Raw genomic sequence first — 26,122 nt, 5'->3', positions numbered from 1 at the left:
CTCTCTCTTTCTTCTTTCGGTTTTCTGCGAGCATGGAACCTTCTTCGAATAAAAAGGGACAGGAGAGGAGACGTACAAGAGACACCAAGCATCGTAGGTGAATTGCTCCTCGGGATGGAATTGCTCGATAGAGAGCCTTCGCAATAACCGGTCCATACCTCTCTTTTTATCCCTTTTTCTTCTACGTTTAGACCGTCTCCTCTTGTTTCTCTCCGTTTCATTCTACCTTCGAACCTGTGCTCGTTGCTTTTGATAACTTGCTCCGACAGCCGGCTGACCGTGCCCGTCCTACGATCTTGTATCGAAGGCACGTATCGTTCTGTCACGATTTATCATTGAGATAGCTGTACACGGCCAACGTTGTTGCCCGGCGCTACTGCCGATAAAGATCACGTACACGTTCGCCGAGGATCTACGACGAAAAGTCCTCTTGAGAGTTGCCGCGTAAGCGCATCGATCGATCGATTCGATCGCCGATGCCACTTTCATTCTCGAAAACGATTCGCGGCAATCAGCTACACGACAACGTAAAAATGGCTACGTGTGTTCAGGCTGAGAATGCAAATCGTGTGGAACTGATATGGCGCGGTCGTAAATTAAAGAGTTAAGGCCTGATACGAAAGAGCAAAGCGATGTCACATTGTGATTTAAAACAGCTGTCTGACCGTGTAAAATTTATGTAATATTTCCGACCATTTAGTAAGATCAGTTAGTTTTCAGATTTTGTAATTCTCGAAAAGGATCTTTGAAAAGGATTCTCTTATCTTAACTTCTTAGCTACGTTTCTCTGTACGGTAGAGTTTGATGCGAATTACGCGTAAACGATACAGCACTGCAATGTGTGACGCATAATGCTGTTCTCTATGCAAACACGTTGGAATGAAGTTTTTGATAATTAAATTTTAATTTTTCTTAAAGATATGATGCATATACTTTAACCTTAATAATTTACTTTAATAATTAATAATGCAATTGAGTGTGATATATCTTAATGATACATAGATCCACGTCACAATTTTCACACTCATAGCGCGATAGTGTTTTTCACATTGCTTTTCGTTTTCTATTTTGAAGCGACATTTTGAAGTTGAAGATTCCAAAAAATTACAAGCACATGGATCGGCATGTTAAAAAGAGCATCTAATAATGGTATATTTATTTTAACTGAAAGCAACAATTGATATGTGACACTGGAGTATCGGAAAAAAAGACTATATATTCTGTCTGTACATTGTTAACACTGTTATAAAACATTGCGAGAATAAGAAAAGTGTGAAGCAAGACAAATGAAAAAGATCATTTAGTTCAAACGGTAAGCGAATGAGTCAGTAGAGTGAGCCATTATAGTGACGCGTCGTAATATAAGACGACATCCGCGAAAGCCACTATAGTGGCGCGTCGTACCTAAGAGATAAAGGATAATTTGAAAGTTATTTACAATGACTCATAAACATATTTACTACGTAATCATCATATATGTATCATATGTATGTATCATTAATATAAATTCGTTGTTAATTTATCGTGCGCGTTACAGGAGACATTTTAATGTTTCATTAACGGTATAATGAAATTTCATTACATTTTGATTACGTTGGTAATATTTGAAACAAATCTGAAAATGGACATAGAAGTTACTAGCTATTTATTACGAGCATAAACCCCGCAAAAATCATCAAAGTATTCTTACAGTCAATTATTCCTTATATTAGAGATTGTTGTTAGCACTAAATAAACATACACATGTTTAAGATTGATCATGCTGTATGTAACTAAATATCGAAGCTTATTAATAGAATTTTATGAGCTTTACGAAATACAATAGGTAACTTGTAATGTAACTTTTATAGCAATTACCAAAAGTAACAGTATTTTTATATAATTATAAACATTTGATGCTATGGAAAAGAAATGTAGAATATGACGAAGAAGCATTTCATTGGAAAATAAGGATATCTGCCAATACTCTCTGTCACCACTGTATATGCATTTTTACGTTGGTTCCATATTTGTTCCATCAATATAATCATAACAGTATCGTGCCTTGTTGCGACTATAATGAAATTTCAAAATGTTTTATATAACAAACAACATATATTTCTAAAAAAGGCAGAAAGGGTCAGTTTCAGGTTGACGTTGTACGTTCGTCATGTAAGGCCCACGGGGCTCGTTCAGAGGGTGTTCGTATAATTTCCCGGGAATTGGGTTTTATTAACATCACCACTTGGTGACATGTCGTCCCTCGACTGAGACAATGAAACTCCTGACACACCGAGTGAGATATGAGGGGAGAATATAGCGAGGGTTTTAGGGTTGGATTAAAGAGATTGCACCATGGTGCATGGTGTTGGTTGGGTTTGTCGACGAATCGATGACGTTTGCAAAGAGAGATGAATCGCATGGAGGTCAGTCGTGAATGGTGTATCTTGGCAACCGTTCCATTGCGATTTTCATTGGCTACTAGTACCGGGCATAGATCACTTGCTTTTTCTAATCGTTTTTGTAAACCATCGCTGGATACAGAGTGTCTCCATTTGACGAAGAACAATTAACTCCTCTCTATTTGTACGTGGAAAATCAGTTTTAGCTAATTGCAGATATTTATTCAAATTTATATTTTTATAAACAGGAAATACAGCAATTTGTTTCATGCACTTAATGCATCGTAATGAGTACTAAGTTTTGCACATTCTGTATATTTTTGCTGCAATTAAATAACGATAGATTCTAGTTCTATGAATGTTGCAAATGATTTTATAAATTGGACGTAAATTTTAGTCACATTCGAGTCAAACTTTTCAGATTTGGATCCTAACCAGAGGTCTTCGTTTCATTCGACTCTTTCAAAGGAAATTTAAGTTGGGATATAATTGTGTTAATTCGTTATTTTTTTATAATTCTATATAAATAATTTCTGCCGACTTTTATTGTATACTTTAGACCATCAGCCCGCAAAAATCAAAAATTCTAATCAGCCAATCGTTTATCACCTTGCACATGAAATCAATACTTAAGAACGAGAGTGCATACTACTACATATAAGTATCAGACAATCTGCTGATATTTAGTAGAAATTGAATGCTTTCTATTTCTCTCATTTTCCAAGTATTCCATTACAAATCTATCCTTTTAGTCGTATCACAAGTTACACTTGTGACGTAACATAACTAATAAATTAAAATTTGCTATAATTTCTCAACAAATTTAACAAGTAGGTATCTCCCCCTTGTAGGTGCCCCAACACTTAGCAATTTCTACTTATATAATTTTTACTTTTTATTTTTATTAAGACTTATCTTGGCTCAAGTGGGGAAGATGATGATCTAAATTTTCGCGGAGAGGAGACAGCACTTATCGTTTGCTCGAGATAAACAGGGGAGTATCGGTATTGCCGGGGAAGAAAATTCTTTCTAAACAGGGAAATTGCTCCCCTTCTGGGAATGTCGCAAGGATAGTAAAGAGGCCGGCAACTGGCAAGTATGAAACGAAACCGGCGAGATCATGCTCGTTGAATATGCAACGTCCGGAAGTAAACGAATACTTTCAATAAATTTACAGTTTCTTGCTCAAAGGAATACGTAATCGCGTATAGTTTTGAGGCGACTACTTGGCGAAACAGGGCTCACCCCATGGTGTACGCAATTCTAGCTGCTCTCACACGCCATCAAGTGGCTGAGGAATATTACGTCCACGAAATCTGCATGAACATCCGCGACGAAAGTACGTAAGGGGATGAGACGCGGAAAGAGAAGAAGAGGAAAAGGGTCGTGACGGTGTAAGGTAGCTCATCGTAGATACACTTCTCCGGCCTACACTTTCCATTTCACTTCTTTGCACGGCTGTTGATTACTTCCGACGGGGTTAAGCAAAGCTTCGAGCAGAGCTTCTTTCGCCAGGGACAAGTGAAAGAGGAGAAAGGGAGACCGGCTGTAATGCCTCTGGCACCCTATTGTATCAACTTTCAAGTTCAGACCATAGAAACGCCGCGCTCCGTTTTTCGCCCGGGATTCTATCAGCCGCTTTCGTGGTACGAGCCTGTCGCGCCTAATTCTTCCGTTCTCCGTTTCACTGAACGTGATTCGCCTTCCCTTTTGTTCGCAAGGTAATTCTACGTATATCTTTGTAATGAAAGAAGATAGGAGAACGAATAAAAATATAGTTATTTGAATAATTTGCTTTAACCGCTAAATATTATGATAAATATTATGTTTCGAGCATTTTCAGTATTTTGCATATTTCACGCATCCCATTCATTTTTATTCGCTAAAATTTTCCATAAATAAATATGTGCACTGTGCAGTATAGGTATGAATTTCCAAGCTTTTATGAATATGTATGGCGATGTGTCTTAAAATATATGGTATATTTGTTTTGTATAAATCATCCTTAATTCGCAAAAAACGTGGATTTGTTTGCGAATTTTGACATACAATTATTATTTATACTTATGGCCGCAAAAAATATTTGCACATACCTTTATTCCCTAATAAACTGTTTTTTTATCAGCTGCTACATTATTTCATTTGCACAGCGCCAAATGTTTGTAATTATATGAAAGTACTACGAAATAATACGATATTTAATATTCTTTGTTATAATTAATTGCTAAATCTTATAATAAATATAATAGTGTGCACGTAGTTTTTGCATCCGATGTGTTTTTTATACAAAATAATTATATATGACTCGCCGCATGAAATCGAAGGATTAACTGCTTCCCTAATTGCTCTTTTAATTCTTCGAAGAAGAAAATTCTATTGTTCTTCAAGCTCCCACTATCCTACGTTTGAAAGCAATTTTTATTTATCTTCTAACAACGAATTATCCGTCCTCTACATCGCATTATTCAGCCATTTTATAGTAAGAAAGGTTGGAAAAATTTCCGAAGGCGAGCGAAATGAAAAGCGTGGTCGTCCGTTGGCTTGGAAATATGACGTTTTTCAATGTAACGTCCTATCGTTTTCGCAGCCTGGCCGAATCCTTTCTGTTGGCCGAGGACTCGTTTCTTACGATGATGAACGGTACGGCACATAAGAAACCAATTTTAAGATCAGCTGCGTCCAGGACGAATGATTACCGAATCCGGCTACGGTTCCGTCAAGAAAGATTGCGGAAAAACTGAATGGACCGTGCCATAGCGATCTATCGGTGTTCTATTATTCTCGAGGGTGCCTTGACTACGTAGACATCTGTCTTTTCTTCTCTTTTTTTCTCACCTTCTGCCTCAGATATCTCATTTTTTCCTCCGCGATACTGATGGACGTGTATATAATGAGGAAGTAAGCAATATCTTCTGGATTATCACGGGGATTACACAAACATGAACTAATTTTGTGGGGAGACGGTAAGATTGTCTAGTGGCCTTCACGGTATAACGAGATCCTAGATTGAAGGATCCAGTAGCGGTACCGATTGATGGAGCAACACCCAAGGGTGCATGCAGTATTCTAAGTACGCTACTCATCAAAATTAATTAACAACTTGCAATGGATCGAATTTCAACTATAACTTGATGTAATAAGGATTGATAATCGAGCTGAAGCTAAATATTAATGACACCTGTTCTTTTATTTTCTTCATTTTAAAAGACTAACTTTCGAGCATCGAGGCAAGAGTAAAAAGATTATTTATGTACATATATTTCCGTGCAATTATGGATACACTAACAAGTTTCAAAACTTCGATAATGAAATAAAAGTATACTAACTAACTGAAAATAATAAATAAAACTAACTGAATTTATGGGCATCGATTTCTTGCTGACATGCTCAAACATATTAACTCTGACTCTCGATTTATCAATTATTTTATTTAATTGTTTAATACCAGACAAATGTGCCATTTACAGTTAGTATTCGTTGTACGTGCATGTTCTGAATTCAAGTTTTCACCGTTAGAATTATTATTCAAAATGTCAAAGAATTTGACACGGGTCTCAATTAGCCCTTGTCCAGTTATCCGGCGCGAACAAGCTCGAGCCATGTGGCCAATTAGCGATCAATTTCTCCAAAATCTAGCGACTATCTGGTTACTGTAAACGTACCCGGTTGTGGCTTTCTTCTGGCTCCAACAACCTTCATGAACACTGTTCAATGTTCAATTCCAGGCCAGTAATGAGGAATAATTTATCATCCCCAAAAGGCTTCCTCACGGCAATACTTTGGTGGCATCATTTTATCACGTATCCATACTATCACGCAACCCTTGGTAGGTTACCTGCCGTAGAGGATGTTCATCCTGTGGTCAGTTAATGGTCACTAGTAGGGTCACCTTCTCCCCAAAATTGTTCCTAGAGGCTATTTGACTACAATGTGTGTTTCTGGGGGTTCTCTATCCGAGTATAGCCACTTCCGTGAGCAGTATCTATCCCGGATCAACGTTGGGAAATAATAATCTTTCACCCCATGGGCTTCCCTTCGGCCAAACTTTCGTCGGATACAACATTTTGCCGTGATGAAATTGAGATTTAGAAAAGTTACCACATTTAGGGAAGCAGTTCTATCATGGTGGAAATTCTAGAGACGATTCTGACGACAGAACGCTGTTTTACGAGGAATAAGAAATTTTGATGATAAAGATAGTAATAAAGACACTGGAAAAAGAGATTCGAAACTAAAAAGTAGCACCGAGATGTTAAAGGAGAAATTATGATAATAAAAGAGAAGAACAAAAGAGAAACAGCGGAGCAAGGATACCGAAAAGCGAATTACGAAAATAAAAAGTAACGAAAGGGTACTAAAAGGCAAGTAAAGTTGAACTACGAAATTGTCGATATAAAAGTGTGATACGATATACGACAACTATATGCAACTGATAGACAGAGTATATTACATACTTTAGCTTCGTTAGTTGATCACACGACGTCGATGTTACTCATTCGTTCAATCATTTATTTCAGCCAGAATATTTTCAATGCAATTGACAATATTAATTACTACGATGCTTTGGATGGTAATGGTATTTGACAATGAAATGAAAGCGGAATGATTTTTAACATCCTCTTTATATTTTCGAATCGATCTTCTTTCTATTGAGAGCGGACTCGATGGTTGTTGTGAAGCTATTCGCTCGAATTAATAACTCTCGATATTTTTTTTGCCTGTTTTTTTTACAAATATCCACCGACTAATACCGTATTTAATACGAAGTCGTTAAACAGAAAGATAAAAAAGCGATTTTTCTCAGTGAAAATCGGTGTCCCACTGTTTACCATTCTCCCGAATGCCCGTTGCTTAAGGGTCATCCCAATTTGCGCTGCACACAGGCAAAATACACGACAGGTCTTTTCGTTCAAATATACTTTCCGTTAATTGAATGTACATCCATTAAGTGGGCCTCAAACAGTGTCTTTCCGTACATATATACATATATATACACATATATATTTTGTTGGAAATGAAACAGAATGATTTTATAATAATGCGCCTGCTCCAACGTATCGAATTGATGGTTGTAATTAAATCAACGTTATTCCAATATTAATATCAATTCTAATTTACAATCAATTTAATGAACGGAAACCATCACTCTACTCGTAGGATTGCCGAAATACGAATTCGTTCGGCAAATATACTCACTGTCTGTCTGTTGTTTCTATACATATTAAGCTAACCGAATTTTGTTCGGTGAAGTCTGCGTTACCGTTTCCTCAAATATAGACAGGATGTTCCGGAATTGAAGATTAATCAAATTGCTGGATTGTAATGTACGATGAAGGGAATATTTTTCGTGGACTATTTCTTAATGGCAGGTGTTAAAGATGCAGATTTTAGGTATCGACGAGCAATCCTCTTCTTTCAAGTTTCATTAAAGTTTCAAGCGAGAAATTGGTCAAATTTAAAAGAAGAGGGAAAATATTTTTTGTGTATAATATAATATAATATAAATATTTTTGTGTTAAATTCTTCATTCAGTATTTTATACGATTTCATAGAAGAAACCAGTGTTTGTTTTTTACCGACAGTCATTAAACATGTATTTTTAAAGCTTCGCCACAAAAGAATAAAGCCATTGTAAACGACGATTTATCAGATAAGAGACGTTTATTTTACGCTACTTCATTCGAAATTTTTTCTTTATTCTTTATATTCTTTCAAATTTATTCTTCAGCTTTTCAAACATATAAAGAAAGCAAGATCGAACAGCTGTTTCGTACAAAGTTTTACGAAAGCTTGAAAAGCCAATATTTTAATTGCTTCTCAACAATTGAAAAATACCTTGTTGAAGTTCTGTTCCAAAAGTATAAAGCAATATCAGACGTCTGTTTATTAGATAAACAATCCGTTTGAAATGTTCTATTTTATTCCTTTCACGATATAAAATTATTATACGACATAAGTTACTTAAAATTTTATATAAACTTCGCAGAAAAAACCAATAGTTGCTTCTTCTTAAAGCTTCGCTCCAAAAGTACACATTTTTTTTTTATTATAAAGTAAAATCAGACTGTTTACTAAATAAAAAAAACATGCTCTTTACCATTCTTTATTATCTCTGCTCGATTGACCTATACCACTGAAACACCTTTCTGTATCTGTTTGTGAAGCCGGTGTACCGATGTCATCATTGATAGAGGGAACGAAGGAACAGAAGAAACAAACGCTTGTGATATCGTCCCGCTGTGTTCTAGCATTCCTGCCTATTGAATCGCGTGTAATACAACGCGAAATGTTTGCATTTCATATAGCTGTCGACGTATCAAGGATTGTTGGAAGATAAGTGTCCCATTCTGTCTACATCGATTAAATGACGATGAGCGATTCTTGTCACGAAAAACATAATGAAGCTTTAAGAACAGCTTTAACAAGGGTTACTATCTCTTACGTATCTCTTACGCGATATTGTTGAAACTCATTGAGTTCATTATTAATTAATATACGGAAGGAAAACAGGAAGTAACAAGTATATTTTTATTCGCTGTCATTTATAATGCCTTTGTTTTAATTATAATACCTAACGCACACACTCGTGACGTATACGCCCACTGTTCAATCGTTTGATAGTCACAGCCATTGATTTTTATGGATTCAAGGTAGGATATTAATCTATTAAGGTCAAGATTGTATTCTTGCAACGCTTCATTTGCAATTCTTTGTTCAATGAATTTACATCATTGAACCACATTTCTCCGCTCCTTCTTCGATCCAGATCCACTGATGAAGTGTAAAGGAATTGAGATATTTGTATGATCGACTATTCTTTCTTCATATCATGGAATTCTGTTGTTCTCAATTTATATAACGAATCTTAATAAATGTCTGTTACTATATTACATTTCTTGTTTTCTAACAAAACAATATGGAGATTATTTTATTTACATTCGTCGGTAATGCTTGCTTCGTACAACTTTTACGCGTTATTTTCGCTTTTAACTGATTAAAATAAATGTTACATAATACCTACTTTTATTATCAGCTAGCTTTAATTATTTAGAAAGTTTAATAATCTCTCACGGAAGATAAGCCAAAGATAAATTTACGTATTAAGAGGTTAATCAGAATATGTGATAGCTCTGTGTGGAAATTTAGAACAGATTGTCTGCCGCGATAGTTGGAGAAAGTTGGACTATATGGCAAGTATTATAACGAGCTAGACAGGTAGCAATTGCCATGTCTAAACGCCTTAACGTCGTCAGGTTTCACGAGCCTATGTATATCATCTTGTCATCAGACGTGTAACGTGCAGATTATTCCCCTATGCGTAACATAGCAGACACGAGACACAACTTTAGATAATTATTTAAGTAAACAAATGAAGAGGAGATAATTGTTATAAACGTATAAAAGTTACATTTATAACATAAATTATGAAGAATATGTTCTTTTAACAGTCTTAGAGTACTGTTTACTATAAAGCTTTGCTTTCTCCAATCTAAGGGTTTGGCGAAAATGCATATTCGGTTCAAATAAGATAAATACGAGAAATAGATGAAGAAGATAGTAAACAATCCTTAAATTCAACAATCAATTCCATGTCATTATATTATAAAGATGTTTTTGCATTTGGTTGTGGGATTAAATATTCCAGAAATTACTTTTTATTCAAACGTTTAGAAAATTTCATATATCTATCACAAAATCTAAAAAATCTACCAGTATCATTCTCATATACATATTTCTGAACCTAACATGTAATTAACTGAAATGGAAATTTTCTCGTGCGCTCTCTGTATCAAATATATAATATCTATATTTATTTAGAAGATTTTGTTATAAATTCCTTGAAATTAAAGGTCGCTTGTACCTACTACTTTTCCTTTCAACCTTTCAATTAGTCCCCTTTCTAAATAGACCTCTTGAATCACCTAGTGTTTCTAGCCATACAATCGTTTCAAATTACCGTCCTCTCCCTAACGTATTCTTTTCTTTCCAAATCAGTTGTATCCTTTAGCAGATTACTACAGCCTCGCTAATATAAAACCAAATGGAATAAATCATTAGATAGCCTTACACAATATCCTTCGTAGTGCCACAAATTATTTTTTCACCATCAAGCGATTTGCACGCGAACGAAAGATTTTCTCTTGAAAAATGAAATCCTAATTTTAGCAGTTATTCGGACTTCTCCTTTCTAAAGTACACTCGTTTTCCCTCTCAAATTCGTTTCAGTTTTATACGCTGACACACAGTAGTAGCCTACTATAGGTTGAGAAACATGGAACGTCGTTTTCGAACGGTTAAACCATTTCATTCTATTTATAGAATGGCGGCTATCCGATATTCGTTAGCTAGCAGGTTCTTATTCTTCGCGGCTGAGAAGGCTGCTGGTTGTCAGGGAACGGATGTTCACCAACTTTCTACTTAAAGCAATATCCCGAGGACCGCAAAAATCTCGGCCATTAGAGAGTTCCGTGACGAGTTCCTCTTTTCTAAGACGTCAACCTCTGCGGGGGGGAATTCTTTTGTTCGAACGGGGCCGTATGTATGGACGCGCTGTCGTATAAAGGGGATATTTTTAAGCCCGAGAGTAGAAAAGCAGCTTGCCCATTGAAGGACGCATTATACGGGCAGAAAATAGTCCGTCATAGACTCGGAGTGTTTCCTCCTTAATTTGAAACGTCTCCGTCGTATTCTTCCGACGTTAGCGCGTTTATTTTTCAATTCAGGTTAATTTGCGGATATCGTTCGTGCCTCGCGGTTTTGCCCTTTTCATTCCTTGAGAATCGCCAATGAATCACCTCGAGCCGTTCAATCGCGCCTTTCTTTTAAGAAACAAGCGTATTTTCTCTCTTTTCCATCTTCCTTTTTCTCTATCCCATTAAACACGGTCTTAGCCTTTAATTGTTAGTATAAGATATTTATTATCCGCAAGATAATACTGGTTTTCATTATATTTTGCCCAACCAAGTGTATTCACTGTGTTTGTATCAAAAGCAGCAGAGACAGGTTAAATTTATGGCACGACAGTCGCTTCTTTGTCTCTTTGGGGCTCGAGGATTTTCGTGTCTCCTTGCTTTAAGTTTTAATGTTCGCCGGTTCTCCATTTCGAATCACAAAGAATTTCTGCAATCTGAATTACGATTTTCGACAATTTGTCGAATTCTTTTGAAATATGTATATACGACGAAATAAGAATATATGCAATACAATGGCTACAAAGTAGAGATCTTTTATGAATATATTATTCGTGCGTCGTACGAATCATTTTGAAATTTCATTGGCGTTACCACGAGACCTGATTATCACGGTTCTATCGATAAAATTCGAAACGAGTCTGAAAATGTATGTATACATTTCACAAAGATAATGAAAGCACCTGAACGGTCAATTATCTATTATATCTATAAATTTCAATATTTGGTAATATTTTAACACTTGAAAACGACAAGGGAGAAAGAGGATAAGTAACATTTCCCATTATTTTAGTCCCGTAGTTATAACATTCATTACAGTATGCTGTCGATCAGTTTCAATTTACTAAAACATATCACGACAATCGTGTCCCATTACGGTGATAATAAAATTTCCAAAATATTCATACAAGACACATAATATATTCATAACAAAAATGTTCTATAATCAGTGTTTCAATACATTTGCGAGCCACTGTACAAGTAAGAAACATATAAAGTATATATTTTCAATGGAAATGCGATCGTTTCTTTATTTTCATTAAAGTACCGAATCGGAAGTTTTGAAAGCTTGGTGGGAACAGGTTCGATCGATGAAAGAGAAGTGTCGTTCGATTACTTTCGCCCGATGACTCCGTTTACCATGAGAGTGATTAATTCGACGACAGGGTCGCACGGCCAAAGGCACTCGCGCGACCGAAAAAGAGTCCTCGACAAAAGATTTTAACTACATCATTATTTCGATTATACGATGGACTTTGAATTTCAATGGGACGTCCTTGGTCGCGGAGTGGTGTATAGCCTTGTCCCTTTTTCATCTTTTCCTCTCCTCTCCTCTATCCCTCTCTCTCTCTCACACACACACACTTTCTTATTCTCTCTCGCCTTTATACTCACGATGGATAAACGTTTATTCGCGGGAAATAACTTTTTTAATAGATTTAGATTTCACCCGGTTGACCAAGCTCTCTCTTGACGCGCGAGCCTCGTTACGCCGCGCTCGAAAATGTTCTAATTGACTTGAAAAGTTGGCGGCGCCGACACAAAGAAACTTTTTAACGTTCTAATTAATGTTAAGCGACGCGGATATTTAATTATAATTGCTCGTTCACCGCTTGTTCACCAATATTAACAATCGGTGTCCTGTGATCACGTGAAATAATTTAGTTTCCGGTGTTGTTCCTCGCCATCCGTTTCCATTGTTGTTCGTATCCACGGAGAAACAACCGTTGCGTTGGTTGAGCGATTCACCATCCGTTTCCATGCCGTTAATAACGCGACGAAAAATTAATCATGCCATGTTAACGTAAAGTTCAACGCTTAATTAAATTCTGTGTAAGACAGAGAGAAAGAGAGAGAGAGAGGGGAGAGTGGAGATTCTGGAATGAGGAATCAGAACGGATTCCGCCTGTGTGTCGTGTAAGCAGCTAACTTTATGGAACTGTGGCCCGCAAGAACATTTTTGAATTATGCCCGGATATTTCCCACAGGTAATGCGTCAAGACTTTTTCATTCACGTCGGACACACAGACCGAGTGGAGTACAGAGTAGACTCGAATTGCACCGTGAAATATTTTCCACACGTGTACACGCGGGCGTAAATGCAACGCGCTTACCCTCGCGAGTATTATACCGTTGTGTGTGTGCGTAATGGTGTGTATGTGTCTTGCGGGAAACTTTCATACGGAATTTAAACGGGGACAGCCAGGAAGCGCCAGTGAAACTGTCCTTTGCTACCAATGGAAGCTTAAAGTATCACCGATGTTCTTTAGACTTTACGAAATATAGTATTCAGGTCTTGATTCGTTATGAAGAATCGGTCGATTTTCCGCACAGAATCTGCTCTTATGGAGCTTTTTATTCGATTTATAACTATGATCGTTTACGAACTGTTTATCGAGTATCGACGATGTCGAAATGTGTTTGCTCGATATTCGTAAACGCGTTTCGTTTTTTGTCTGTGTTTTCAAGCAAAAAAGAGCGGAAATGGAAATTTCGCGATTTTGATATTCGTTTGTATTTATAAAAACGACTATTCGCGACTTTGCCAAACTTTTAGCAATTCGGAATTTCGCGACGATTTCAAGCGGGCGACGTAAAAACAGCAGGGTAACGAATGGCATTACCCCGAATTTTACCGTATTTTTGAATCATTGTGGAACACGGCCGGATTTTTGAGCATCACAGGCTTAAATAGAACAAAACTGTTTACCATGTCGAGGATTAATGATGCAGCAACATAATCCACTCGCTTTTTCGTACATCTAGCGTATAGCCCGGACAAGAAGAATTAAAGGGATTACACATAACTTAAAAGTAAAATCTCCGTGCATAAAAGTTTACAGAGACTCGTTTCATTGTTTCAGCAGATTTTTTTCTCAACATTATATAATATAGCTTTTTGTGTATTTTGTAACTCGGAAAAGCAAGAAAGAAAATACCAAAGTTTCGCTATCTCTTTTTTTTTCTTTTTTATTATTCATCGTGGCATAGCTGTCCAAGGGACAATTTTTTATAAAATACAACTTTGACACACGGTAAAAAAGGATAAAAAGGTAGTAAAAGTATAAAAAGGATAAAATTCGTATGGAAAAATAACAAGTACACGAGCTACTTAGCAGCCGATGCGGTTGAATCCAAAGGACAGTGTTCGTGTCTCTCGCAAAGGACAATTTTTTTTTTCAGAAGAAAGAAAGTGTCCTGCACGGGTTATTTTGTTATGCAAAGAGCGAACACCGAGGATGAAAAGGTACACGCGTATTTACATAGATATGACGGAATACGTGAACGTTACCGTTCGTAATGAAGATTCACGTTACGGTTGTGAAACTGAATTACAAACGGCGCCGAAGTTAGAATTAGAATTTCACCGCCGGCTGTCCCCTTCAAGTTCTCACTCGTTCCGAAGTTTTTGACGCGACGGCACGGAAAAAGAACTCGCCGTATTTACATCGAAAAAAGTTCCAGTTCTGACCAAAGACACGATAACAAATATTTATGATTCCAACAAGTGGCAAGATCAATTGTCTTGTGTGTTTTGTTTCTCATCGATATTTACGATTTCTTAGTTTAATAGAGTAGAGTAGAGTCTCTTGTATTCAAACTAATCGAGAGATATACATGGTGTTTGCGAAATTATGGTAAAAGCGGTCGGATGGTGATTGTACATGTAAAAGTTCGACAAAAAAGAATAAGGTTTTTTTTTTTATTTAAGGTTTCGTTTCCGAGAAAAATGAGTTTGAAGATCCGTTAGGTGCACGTAATTGTTTAGTTATAGTTATTTTATTTATTATTAGTTCTAAATTTCGTGCTTTGTTTTTACTCGTGCTGATAACAAATCGATTAGTCGAGCAGAGCTATGTATGGAGCAACGCGGTCAATATTTTGTTACGTTAACAAGAAGATTTTTGAAAAATAATACTTTTATCCTTATTTATCAAACAATCCTAAATGTGGACACTGTGGGAATAAAATAACAATAATGAGAGAAAGCAAACCGTGACATCGTCCATGTTTACAAATATCAACACGAGCAGAAAGGATAATCGGTTACCTTGAAATTCAGAATTAGTACATGTAAATCTGACCGATCTTCAAACTCATTCTTCTCGAAAACAAAACTTTAAACAAAAAAATGTTATTCCCTTTTTCGGCTTATTTTTACACGTAGAATTACCTCGCGATCGCTTGTACCATAATTTTGGAAACTTCTTCTATATACCCATATCCATTCATAAGTATTAGGACACCAGTTAGATTTATACGAAATGTGTGACAATTAATTTATATTATTAAGGAAATTTAGATCAGAATTTATTTCATACAAGATTTTTTAAATAGGGATATAATGCCACATATGTATATTGTACATATCTATATATATATATAGCAAAAATTTGTTAAAATATGTTAGCGCTCTCGCAGTTTTCTAATGTAAATCATATTCAAAGTATTTGAACTTGATGGTAATGACAAAATTCGCAATCACTTAGTTGTCAAACCAATAGAAAAGTCTAATAATCTGCACAAAGTCTAAGCCTGTATTGTAAGTCTATCACCTACAATTGGTAAGTTGTCAATTGTCCAATAGTCAGTCGATCGATTATCAGTCAAATTATTATTATTGTGCGAGAGGGTTCTGGTAACAGATGTCCGAGTATAAGAAGCTTTACCGTATCAAATACCATCGATGAAGCAAGCGTTGTTCTAAGAATTTTTAACGAGATTCGCCAAAGATGTGAAAGCCGTGTTTCGTACACGAATGGTCAGATTTGCGATTCAAAATTCACAACCCGTTCGTCCCTTCGTTCGCTTCAATCGTGTTTGCCAATTAAGTCGGAAACTGGTAATTGACGGGTCATCGATTGATTACAGACTGACCAAATTTAACAAAGGACTCGTATCCTTTGCGCGTGTATGCGTGCGTACGCGAAGATCATGTGCAAACGAGAGCGTTTCGTAAGGCGATTTCCGTTTAGAATATCGATCTTCACGTAAATTACATGTTGATGTAACAACAGGTTACATGATGTTAATTAGGAAGGGAACTAGCGCAATAAAGTTAGCTATTTTCGAGTAATTTGGAAACAAATTAAAGCCACGTCGCGTTGTGAACGACAATACGACATGAAACAAACTGTAGAATACGCGGAAATTCTCGTGCTGGTAAAGGTTTATTACTTTCGAAACGAGAAGACAGAAGCGTTGAAAGTGAAAAAAATAAAGAATTTAAACATCGAAGGACCTTCGTGTTTTCTCTTCGTTACGTTTAACAAAGTATACTCATTGGTACAGAAGTTAAACCCGAATAGTCATTTGAAAATTATTACAACCTCTGAGAATTATTACCTCATTTTGAAATATAATCCCAAGTATACTCCATATTATGTATAATTTTGTTTTTGTAATCTCGTAACTGTATTCTTACGATTAATACAGAATTTGATCGATTGCTTTCTATGAATCTTCGAGATCAAATTTTTAAAATTATCTTTGTGTTATGTGAATAAATTTCAACGACAAATAATTTTTTTCAGCGATATATTGGACGTTTTATAGGTTTGTAAAAATCCCTCTATTTGAATGTACTACAAATAGTTCAAGCAATATTTTGCAATAGAACTTTCCATTCAAATTAATAAAATTTGGATTACGAATTTTATTGTTTTCTATTTTTTACGATGTTTGTTATTTTCGAAAAAAAGGGTAACGCATTGGGAAATAATTGCTAAGAGGACAATGAGAAATATCACGTACGTTCCGGAGAATTACGTGGGACAAAAGAGGGATACAACAATCTCGGTGAAATATACCATGCACCGAGACGATCAATCTCCATAAGAAGAACGGAATTGCAGAACCTCCGATCCGTGATAGGGCATTCATTTTTTCCATTTTCACAGCACGTTATCGGCTTACACGATAACATAACATCGGTAATACGAATATCCCCTTCATATAACGTACGTTTAAGCAGCAACACCAATATACGATACTGGCTTACACGAATCGTCATCTATTGATCTGCACTACTAGAACCGACAGAATTTCAATTGTACTCCAGAGAAGGATATGTTTGCCAGGCAACGCTTTATAAACGTACCGACTGGTGACGTACGACATGCTTTTCCATTCCGATGGAAACGCATCAAATTGCAAACTTCATTCTTCGTTAAAGACGTGGATGAAATCTTGCGGAATCGTACGAATCAAAATGTTCAAGATCGAACAAATATCTTTCGAAATCTTCTATTTACAATTCGGATAAGTTCCAACGTGTAACGATTCATTTCGAAGAATATGTTTGGAAAATATGTTCATCTTTTTTATTTGATTTAGAGTCTAAAAATTGAACAGGTCAAAAATAAAACATTTCCAAATAAAAATATGTATCACATAATAGGATGTTTCATCTGAATATATAATTAATAACTTAATAATACGAATATCAAAGGTAATTAATAAAATAATCGAGAGATAGAATGATTACTATATAATTGGCGAGACTTTTATATGAAACGTCCAACATACATATACGATCGAGTAATACAATTTTCTCGTTTAATGTTTCATTTTCAGGAAAATAGGACATGGGCATGTTAAGAATCCGCCTAATACGCGCGTATGATAAATTTTGAAGTTAATTTTTCTTGGAAACAAGGTGTCTTATAAAAAAATTCTTTTTAGCCTACATTTTCGATATATTTTCACACGTAAAACGACCTCGCCATCGATTATTTATTTCTGTAGAGTTCGGAATTAGCTACGTTCAAATATACATGACAGATTTTCAAACTCGATTTTCTCGAAAACAAAACCGAGGATGGAAAAATTTTATTCCATATTTTTTCCTTACGTTTTCACAAACAATCGTATCGTATCTGCTGCTATGTATCATTCGGTCTGATCCTATATAAAAGTCTAAGGCCTAAGCTATTCAAATAATATCATCTACCTTCTGTGGGAAAAGCAATTTTTTTTCCAAATAGCCGTACAACAATTTTCTATTTCCGACATATTTTCCAAAAAAAAGGAGAAAAAAATGTATTTTCCTAGTCGCGTCACCGTCTCGGTAAATCCATTCGTACATGTAGAAATCTGGAACCATTCTTTCCCGAAATAGATGGTGTATCAAGTATCAAGTAGCAATCGTACTCGTTTCAGTCGCCCCGACTCGAATTTCGACACGAACGAAAGAAAGAAAAAGCAAACTTTTTGTCTGACAGTTTGAGGATGCAGCACCTTTTGTGCGCAGTGCGATGCCAGTCTCGGGGCCATCGTAGCCAGGACAAATTGTAGCAGGGTGTCCAGCGTGGAAGTGATAAAACGCATCGAATCGAAAACCACGGCTCGACCGGCCATAACGCAATTTCATTCTTATCTCACCCCCCGTATCGCGTTTCATTGTTCCCCACCTCATCCCTCGCGTGCACACGCTCCGGAGGACTTATTGCGGTTCGTGCTACCTTTATCTGCTTAATCCAATATTTCGCTCGTACCTCCGGCCGCTTCCTGTACGATTTCGTGGAACACGAAACAAAAAGACCGAGGACGAGCGACGAGGGGATAAAGACAAAGGGGATAAGGGCTTACAGAGGTGCGCGGCAGAGGGATGAAGCTCGAATCGTTCCCTCCGTATGGTCGAGAGGGCAACAGCCGAGGAACGCTACGAGGACGAACGCTACACGTTCTCGACGCCAATGAAACGAATCGCGGTTCACTTGGCACCGCGGGAGCTGATTGGATTTAACAAATGCGTACTGCAAACTAGTTACACACCCCGGGGGTTCTCGGTTGTAGCGGTACGATTTTCCCTCTAGATTAAAATGCGATCGACGTTTCGCTCGCAACGACGACCGTTTCTCGCTCGCTTGGCGACGCATCGCACGATGGATGTGTGTTCAGCATCCCTTGCCCTCGCCCCTCCCCGTCTTTCTCTTTACCGTTTCTCTCGATTCGTTGGAATATTTCGCCCTGTTATCGGTGGAAAACGATGAAACTGGCAAGTGGAAAATTTCGTCTAGAAATTGCTTCGTGCAGTTTGTATTAATCTCGACGATGAAACGGTTGAATTCGGTCGTTAAAACGCGTGTCATCGTAGAGCTGGCCGGCTGTTTCGACGGGGCGATAGAGGGTGAGTCCGCGAGCTTTTGCCCGATTATAGTTCATTTGCGGCGTGCTCGATGTAACGGAATCGTTTCCATTGATCGTTATGTTTTTCGTTCGGCTGGAATCGTTATTCGATCGTTGTAATTAACCAGTCTGTAATTATTAGCGTTCACCGCACGTTCATAAAAAATGCAACCCCTGTCAGTGGTCGATGGCGGGGAAACGCGTTCCGTTCAGTCGCCCTTTAAATATTTAACGAATTAAACGATCCTCTCTTCCGATCAACCGATCGTTCCAGGCTATTGTGAATTGTATTAACGTTGGACGCTGTGTTTCCTACACTCGACTCGAATCTCCACCCCCTAATACGGCTTTCGAACGCTTCCGCGGCCTACGGTTTGATAAACGATTGAACGATCATTGCTCGATGTGATGTATCTCGCAGCAGGGTATTCATATACCAACGGTCGTTAATAAAATCCACTTTCCCAATTTTGTTTCATGCCCCCATTCGAGAATAAATCACCAGAAAGGAAGTATTCGTCCCTCGACTTTCGTGTACGTCGTGTACAAACAAACGGATCATTTGCTGTTTCGATGATACAAAAGTCGATGTCGTTACGATACATATCTCGTGAGTTTGTGTTTTTATTCGTTTTAATAACTTGGGAGATTGAATTGATCCCTTTTAACACTTTGCGCATCTACACTACCAATTTTGAGTATTTACACGCTATAGTTGATTTATAGTAACGATGCACGAGTGTTGGTAAAACGTGTAAAGCAATGACAGACTAATGGATACCAAAAGGAATATCTGTTATTATTTTTTTATGAATTAACAAATAATCAAATTCATCTATACCATAATAAAATTACATATCCTGTAAGAAATATGCTTGCATTTTTTTGTTCCAACATATAGAACGAATACACATGTGCGTTTAATGAAGTCTGTAACTAGTTCCTTTGAGCAGAAACGTATGTCGTAATTAAATCTTCTTCACAGTCGAAAAATTAAATACTTTTTTACAATCTAGTGAATTTATGTATGTAACATACTTCGTTTAAAATAACCGAATTTTGTACTATTCATAAGGAACGGTTTGCAGTCGATTACAATTTTTCGTTTTGACAAGCGAATTGGAAAGCAATAACTGCTATAAATGAATTTCTTGATTCGTGTTATTAAAATTATTCTTTATTTGATTTTCAGGCCACACGTGTATTTTTCCAGCTTCTTCGTAATTTCAAAAATATTCCTCGTTATAAGATTAAAATACCGTTTCACTCAACAGTTATACCTTTCGTCTTCTATGAAACTCCATTAACTATATCTTTGAACCTAACAAGTCTTTCTTTAGCCATTTTATATTAAAATTCTCTTTTTTATCCGCGAAGTATCGTTTAAATTAAAAAAAAGTTCAAACTCTGAATTCAGAACACAAATATGTCTCAGGAACTCATTAAAGGATTAAAAGTCTAATAGATGGAATTTTCGTTAAATCAGAAGATCAAGATAGGGAATAAATTTTGTACATACTGATCGAAATAGTAATTGTTAATATTATCCTATGGAATGTAATCGTGCGGCTTATAATTTGCATCGTCGGTATACGAAAGGCATCCGGTTTCGTATCGCATTCCGAACGGTCCGACATGATTAAAAAGTCGGAGACTGCAACCAACCACTTGCTTTCCAGCAGGATTCCAGGCGTCGAAGTGGGTTACTGAATAATTCAATGAACGCGTGTTAATTCCCATATACACGTCGAACCATCAGAGACATGCGAATGCTTCCGAAATTTTGAATTGTTAATCTGATCGCGTTGCTCAGTTTTGAATCATCCTTGTGGCCCACGCCATTAATTCTCTACATCATTCCTGGAAATTTCCTGGCTGATTGAAGATAAACAAGTCGTTTGGTAGTTCCTGTATCCATCGAATCAATGTTCAATTCTCGAGCTCGATTTTTGTGCGTATTTTCAATTTTCAAAATACTTATAAATATTTATAAATATTTAAGAACAATTACTAGTGAACTTTTATAAATCGTGAGCTACGGCTATTAACGAATAAGATCTTTTGCACAGATTTAACGGGTTTGAAATAATTGAAATGTTACGTGTCGGTTTTACATAAATGGATTATCAGGTCACTGGTATTTGACGCAAATTTCGAGAATTCCAAAGAAGAAATTCGTACTTTATAATTTGTAATTTATTATTACGATATTATTTATTTTATTTCTATTATAAATCGCGATCACGTTGTTATAGAAGAAGGGACGGAAATAAGCATAAAAATAAAGAGTAATTTGTAGAAAAGAATTGGGTGAAAAATATATTTACATATCGATCATTCGAGTATAATTGAACCGATAGGTACAGTAAAGATGTGAAGTCATCGTACGATCTTTTAGTTCGCATTAGTTCGATGAGTTCTATTATATTCAAAGGTGATATCTTCGAAAAGCTTCATTCCAATGTCTCTTAAACTTTCAAGGAAATATAAAATTTTGAAATATAATAATAGCTTTATGAAATTCTATTAGATAAATGTATTATGCGGATCAAAAAATTATTGGATAAAAAAATCTTATATTATTCTTTATATCTTCGTTACGTTATTATTACCGTTATAAATGTCGTTAGGAAGAAGGTTTCTTTTTATGTTTTCATATCGCAACAGTTTGTAGTTTTATTACTGTAAATAAAATATTACTAAACGTGTTAGTGTTATTTTTGAACGGAAAAAGCAATGGTAAAAAAAAAAGTTGCAGGTAAAAACTGTGAGAATTGCAGTTTTTATTTCGCGTGGTATCACAGTATCATGATTTTATTACATGAAACTAAATATCAAAACGCGTGTACTCTATTATTCATAAAAACTCCACAAGCAGTGATCCTCAAATATTTAGACGATATTATTTTCTATGGTTTCATTCTGCTTTCTTATATATAATTAGTTTCTTTCATTCGTCTTTCTATTTCCCCCATCTATCAAATTCAATTTACGTTTATAAGGATGATATTCCAACTTTTTCAATATTGTTCTCTTTCGTTAAAATCCATCTATCATTTTTCCATCTTTTGTAACATGTTGAGATATTTAAAGATCTCCGTGTTTTTAACTGTTGAAGTAAATTTGTATTTAAGCTACGAATGTTTATGGGAAATCTGAAAGTACACAACCATTCGGAATGTATAAAATACGAGTCCAAAGCAAATTCTGACTCCAATAATTAACAAACAAAACAAATCTTCATTTAAATTTAATTTCATTACGGATTTCGGTAAAAGCATGAACTCGCACAACAACCACGAATAATATTTCAAATCGAACAAAGAAGAGCGAAGATGGTAGAAAGAAAATGACAAAACTTCAGCTTTCTACAGTTTCAAAATAGCAAATAGAACGTTTTAATTAAGTATTCTTTCGACCCTGTTTCCTCGTAATTAGTTTCTTCCGAGCGCGCTCTTTTTCCACCTATCGTCTAACTACTCGTTCAAAGAACGATATTCTGCACCAGTTTCTTCAACCTGCTAAGCTAACCGAACCTGTTCAAAGAAGATCTTCGCTCGAGACCATCGGCGAAAAGTGTATCCCGAAAAACCGCTCACGCCGATCTACCGTCCCATCTAAATTCACTTGCTCGATCTCGTTATCCCTCTCCTTTAATCGCAGTCCACTAACCTATTTCTAAAAACCGTTCCCGCAAGAAGAAATTTAATATCTTGGTTCGCGAAAACGATTATCTCTTCGTCTGGTACCGAGGAGTCCGCCGGGTAAGCGGCGCGCGAACGGTGGAAACCGCGGCGAAGTTTACTGCGTTCTCGGCCAAGATAAATTCAGTGGCCGTTAAGTTGACAAAAGTGGAAGCGAGCGTAGCGTCGCAAATAATGGGCACCAGCCAGGTCCATGGGAATGGATCCACCAAGACGCGACAAACGCTCGAAACACAGCAAAACAAACAAGTTTCGGGCGCGGAACGCCGCGCGCAGGGCTTGAAATTGCGCTCGGCTCGCGGAAATGACGGTCTACGCGGGGATGGAAGGTTGAATCGCAGAAAGAACGGAAGCAAAAGTGGTACACGGATTTTCTTCGCAAGGATTGGTATTCTCGTATTTCGATGTAATTTCCTGGATAAGGATACCACAAACCGTGTCGAAACACCCTGCGTTCTCATATTAAACGCGATTCAGCGAAAACAAGGGGATAGAGAACGGGGTTTAGGACAACGAAACCGTACGGCTGATTGGTTATAACAAGTGATTGATGCCATTACCGAATCTGCCTGCGCTCGCCGTATCCCGTTCCACGAATTATCCTATGCACATCGTACACATTGTTCGGACATTAGTGAATTGCTGTTTGCTAGGCGACGTATCGGTGTCTGATAGAAGGGAACTCGTTGGCTGTACCAACGATTCCGCACTTTGAGGTTATCGTCTCATTAGCATATCGAGCATTCCCGTAATCTCGCTCTGATTACGAGGCAAAGATACAGCGCCGATCTCTCGCCGTGCGTAATTAAGCATTCGTCATATTAATTTCATCCAATTAAATAGAAAGTATGGAAGAAAATTACTTATCTCGCGTCTTTGTTTCGTTCCTACCTGGGTATACGAGCGAATGTTTTTCTTTTTGTTCGGTAGCTGTGTATTTTTTGTGGAGGAAAATACGTTGCCTCATTTTCAGTCCGGCCGAGTGAGAATGATTTTCATTTATTCGGTATTATTCATACAGAAACGTTGAATATTCAGCGCAGCTTTCGAGAATAAAAATGAAGATCCAATAATAGGGCGGAGGCGTAAAAGACCGGCCTGGAAATTCGATGATAAATTTTCTATATAAACTTCCGGTGTAAGTAAACGAAGATCATTTTGGATTATGCTGCAATCTCCCGTACTTCCTCTCTCTCTCTCTCTCTCTCTCTCTCTTTCTCTCTCTAGGGAGGACAGCTGGATTAATCGAGCATGCTAATGTACCGAAGTTGAGCCAGCCGAGTGTTTGAAAAGCGCAATATGCAGGAATATATTAGCGAACTTAGTATGTCGTAAACCAGCTTTATAACCTGAATCATATCCGAAAAAGGTTAGCTATGTATACGATAGGATAAGATGATCGTATCATATTGCCAGGTTTTTCAATTCCTCAGATGCATTTTAAGAATGAAGGCGGTAAAGTATTACTTTCGATCCTTTTGGTTTTCAATGGATTGCTTTTGGGGTCGCGCATCAAGCAGTAGTATCTTATGTTCATCGTCTGAATATTTACATTTCTCTTTCTTTGCAGACACTGTAAAGAAATAAGAAATTAACAAAAGCGTATTACGAGCGATGAAGGTACAATTTATGACATACATAAATCTAGTAAACTGGAAGAAAACATTCAATTTTCTAATTTTACGAGAGATACAGCTCATTTGCATTTTCCTTTCTCTATCGGCGATAAATTTTAATATTCGTGTTATTACCTCCCTTGTTTCATATGTCATTTTTTAACTTCGTACTTTTTTTTCAATGTTCCTATGAGTTAGATTGAAATTTTTGGCAGACTATGTTGAATTCGTCTAGAATTTTCACAGCCAATGATTTAAACCGAGGATTTCCGAATACCAACGTACAATAGTCAACTATTGCGAATAACTTTCACAAATCTCTGTACTCGATTTATCGATTCGTTACGTCATTCGTTACCGATTTCGTTACGTTGTTTGAATCGTTATCCCCGTACTTTGAATCGTTATCTTGCACGAATATAAAATTTTGATCGATTCCACGTTTGCTTGATGTTTCGAGCCAATTATCAGGTTTTATGTTGGATAATACCGATGAATGTGGTTGTACGGTTGCGTGTATTCACCGGCGAAGAACGAGATTTACTTCTAACGCATATCGACGATCGTATCATCAAAAGGACGAAATAGAAATTAGATTTTCCATTGTCCGAGAGAAAAAAGGGAAGAAAGATTTTTATTCACGAGACTATTAGTTTATCAGTAAGCGAAATGTCAGTTCAATAACAGTTAGTATACGTGAAAAACCTCAAAATTGGATTACTCGAGGATTCGAAAGGTGCAACACGCGCTAGTATTTGATAACGTTGAAATATGGAGGGCTTCGGTTTCGCAGTGACACGCATTAAAAAAAGCTAAAGCAGAATTATTTGACAAGTTGAAAAATGCAACGCGTAACGCGCGATACCGTTTTTCCAGTTGAGTGCATTCAGAACCGGAAACTATACCATTTCCCTATTTCCACGTAACGTTGCCTGCTCTCTAGCGTATAAATTTTCCCGTTTATCAACTAAACGCCTAACGATATCGAATTTGTGCGTTATTGAATAGCGCTCCGGTTGCTAGGAGTAACGTCAGACAAATTCTCTCTTTGGAATCGAAGAAGCTTGTTAAGTGCACGAGAAGAAGTACCTTTATCCGTACAGTCGTCATATTTTATCACTCGCTTTGCATCAAGTCAACAATGCTATCTGTTTCTATTAATATATTTTTTATTCCCACGTTTTATAATTTAATCACAGATGCGAAAGAAAATGCAAGTTTAATTGAAATTAAAAAGAAAAGAAGTACAGTTCTTCTAATCGTCTTCGGTAATCGATTGCAAGATGTTAGAATACTTTCTGAAATTAATAATGTTTTCTATTGCAAGATCGCGTGGATTGTATAAAAAGGAATTCAAAATAAATTACTCCATCCATTTTCATCGAGAGATTAGAAGATGGCAAAATACTTTTTGAAGTTAATAACGTTCCCTATTTCGTGTTCGAAACTGAAAAAAAAGAAGTTTCTTCGGTAAAAGATTAAAAAATGATAAAAATTCTTTCCAAAGTCGATGAAGTTCTCTACTTCGAATTTGCATGCGTCGTAGAAAAGAATTACAAAAAACATGTACTATTCTTGTGCTCATTTTCAGCGAACAATTA

General features: G+C 36.7%; 1 protein-coding gene across 4 annotated transcripts in view; it reads right to left on the bottom strand.

The window, feature by feature from the left end:
• LOC122568796 (hemicentin-1) overlaps nt 1-26,122 on the bottom strand; it is a 112,645-nt gene that overhangs the window by 30,703 nt on the left and 55,820 nt on the right. The window lies entirely within an intron of this gene.

This window comes from Bombus pyrosoma, linkage group LG1 (genome assembly GCF_014825855.1).
Source record: "Bombus pyrosoma isolate SC7728 linkage group LG1, ASM1482585v1, whole genome shotgun sequence".
Taxonomy (NCBI): domain Eukaryota; kingdom Metazoa; phylum Arthropoda; class Insecta; order Hymenoptera; family Apidae; genus Bombus; species Bombus pyrosoma.
Note: the sequence above shows the minus strand (reverse complement) of the source record. Positions and strands in the feature narration are given on the sequence as shown.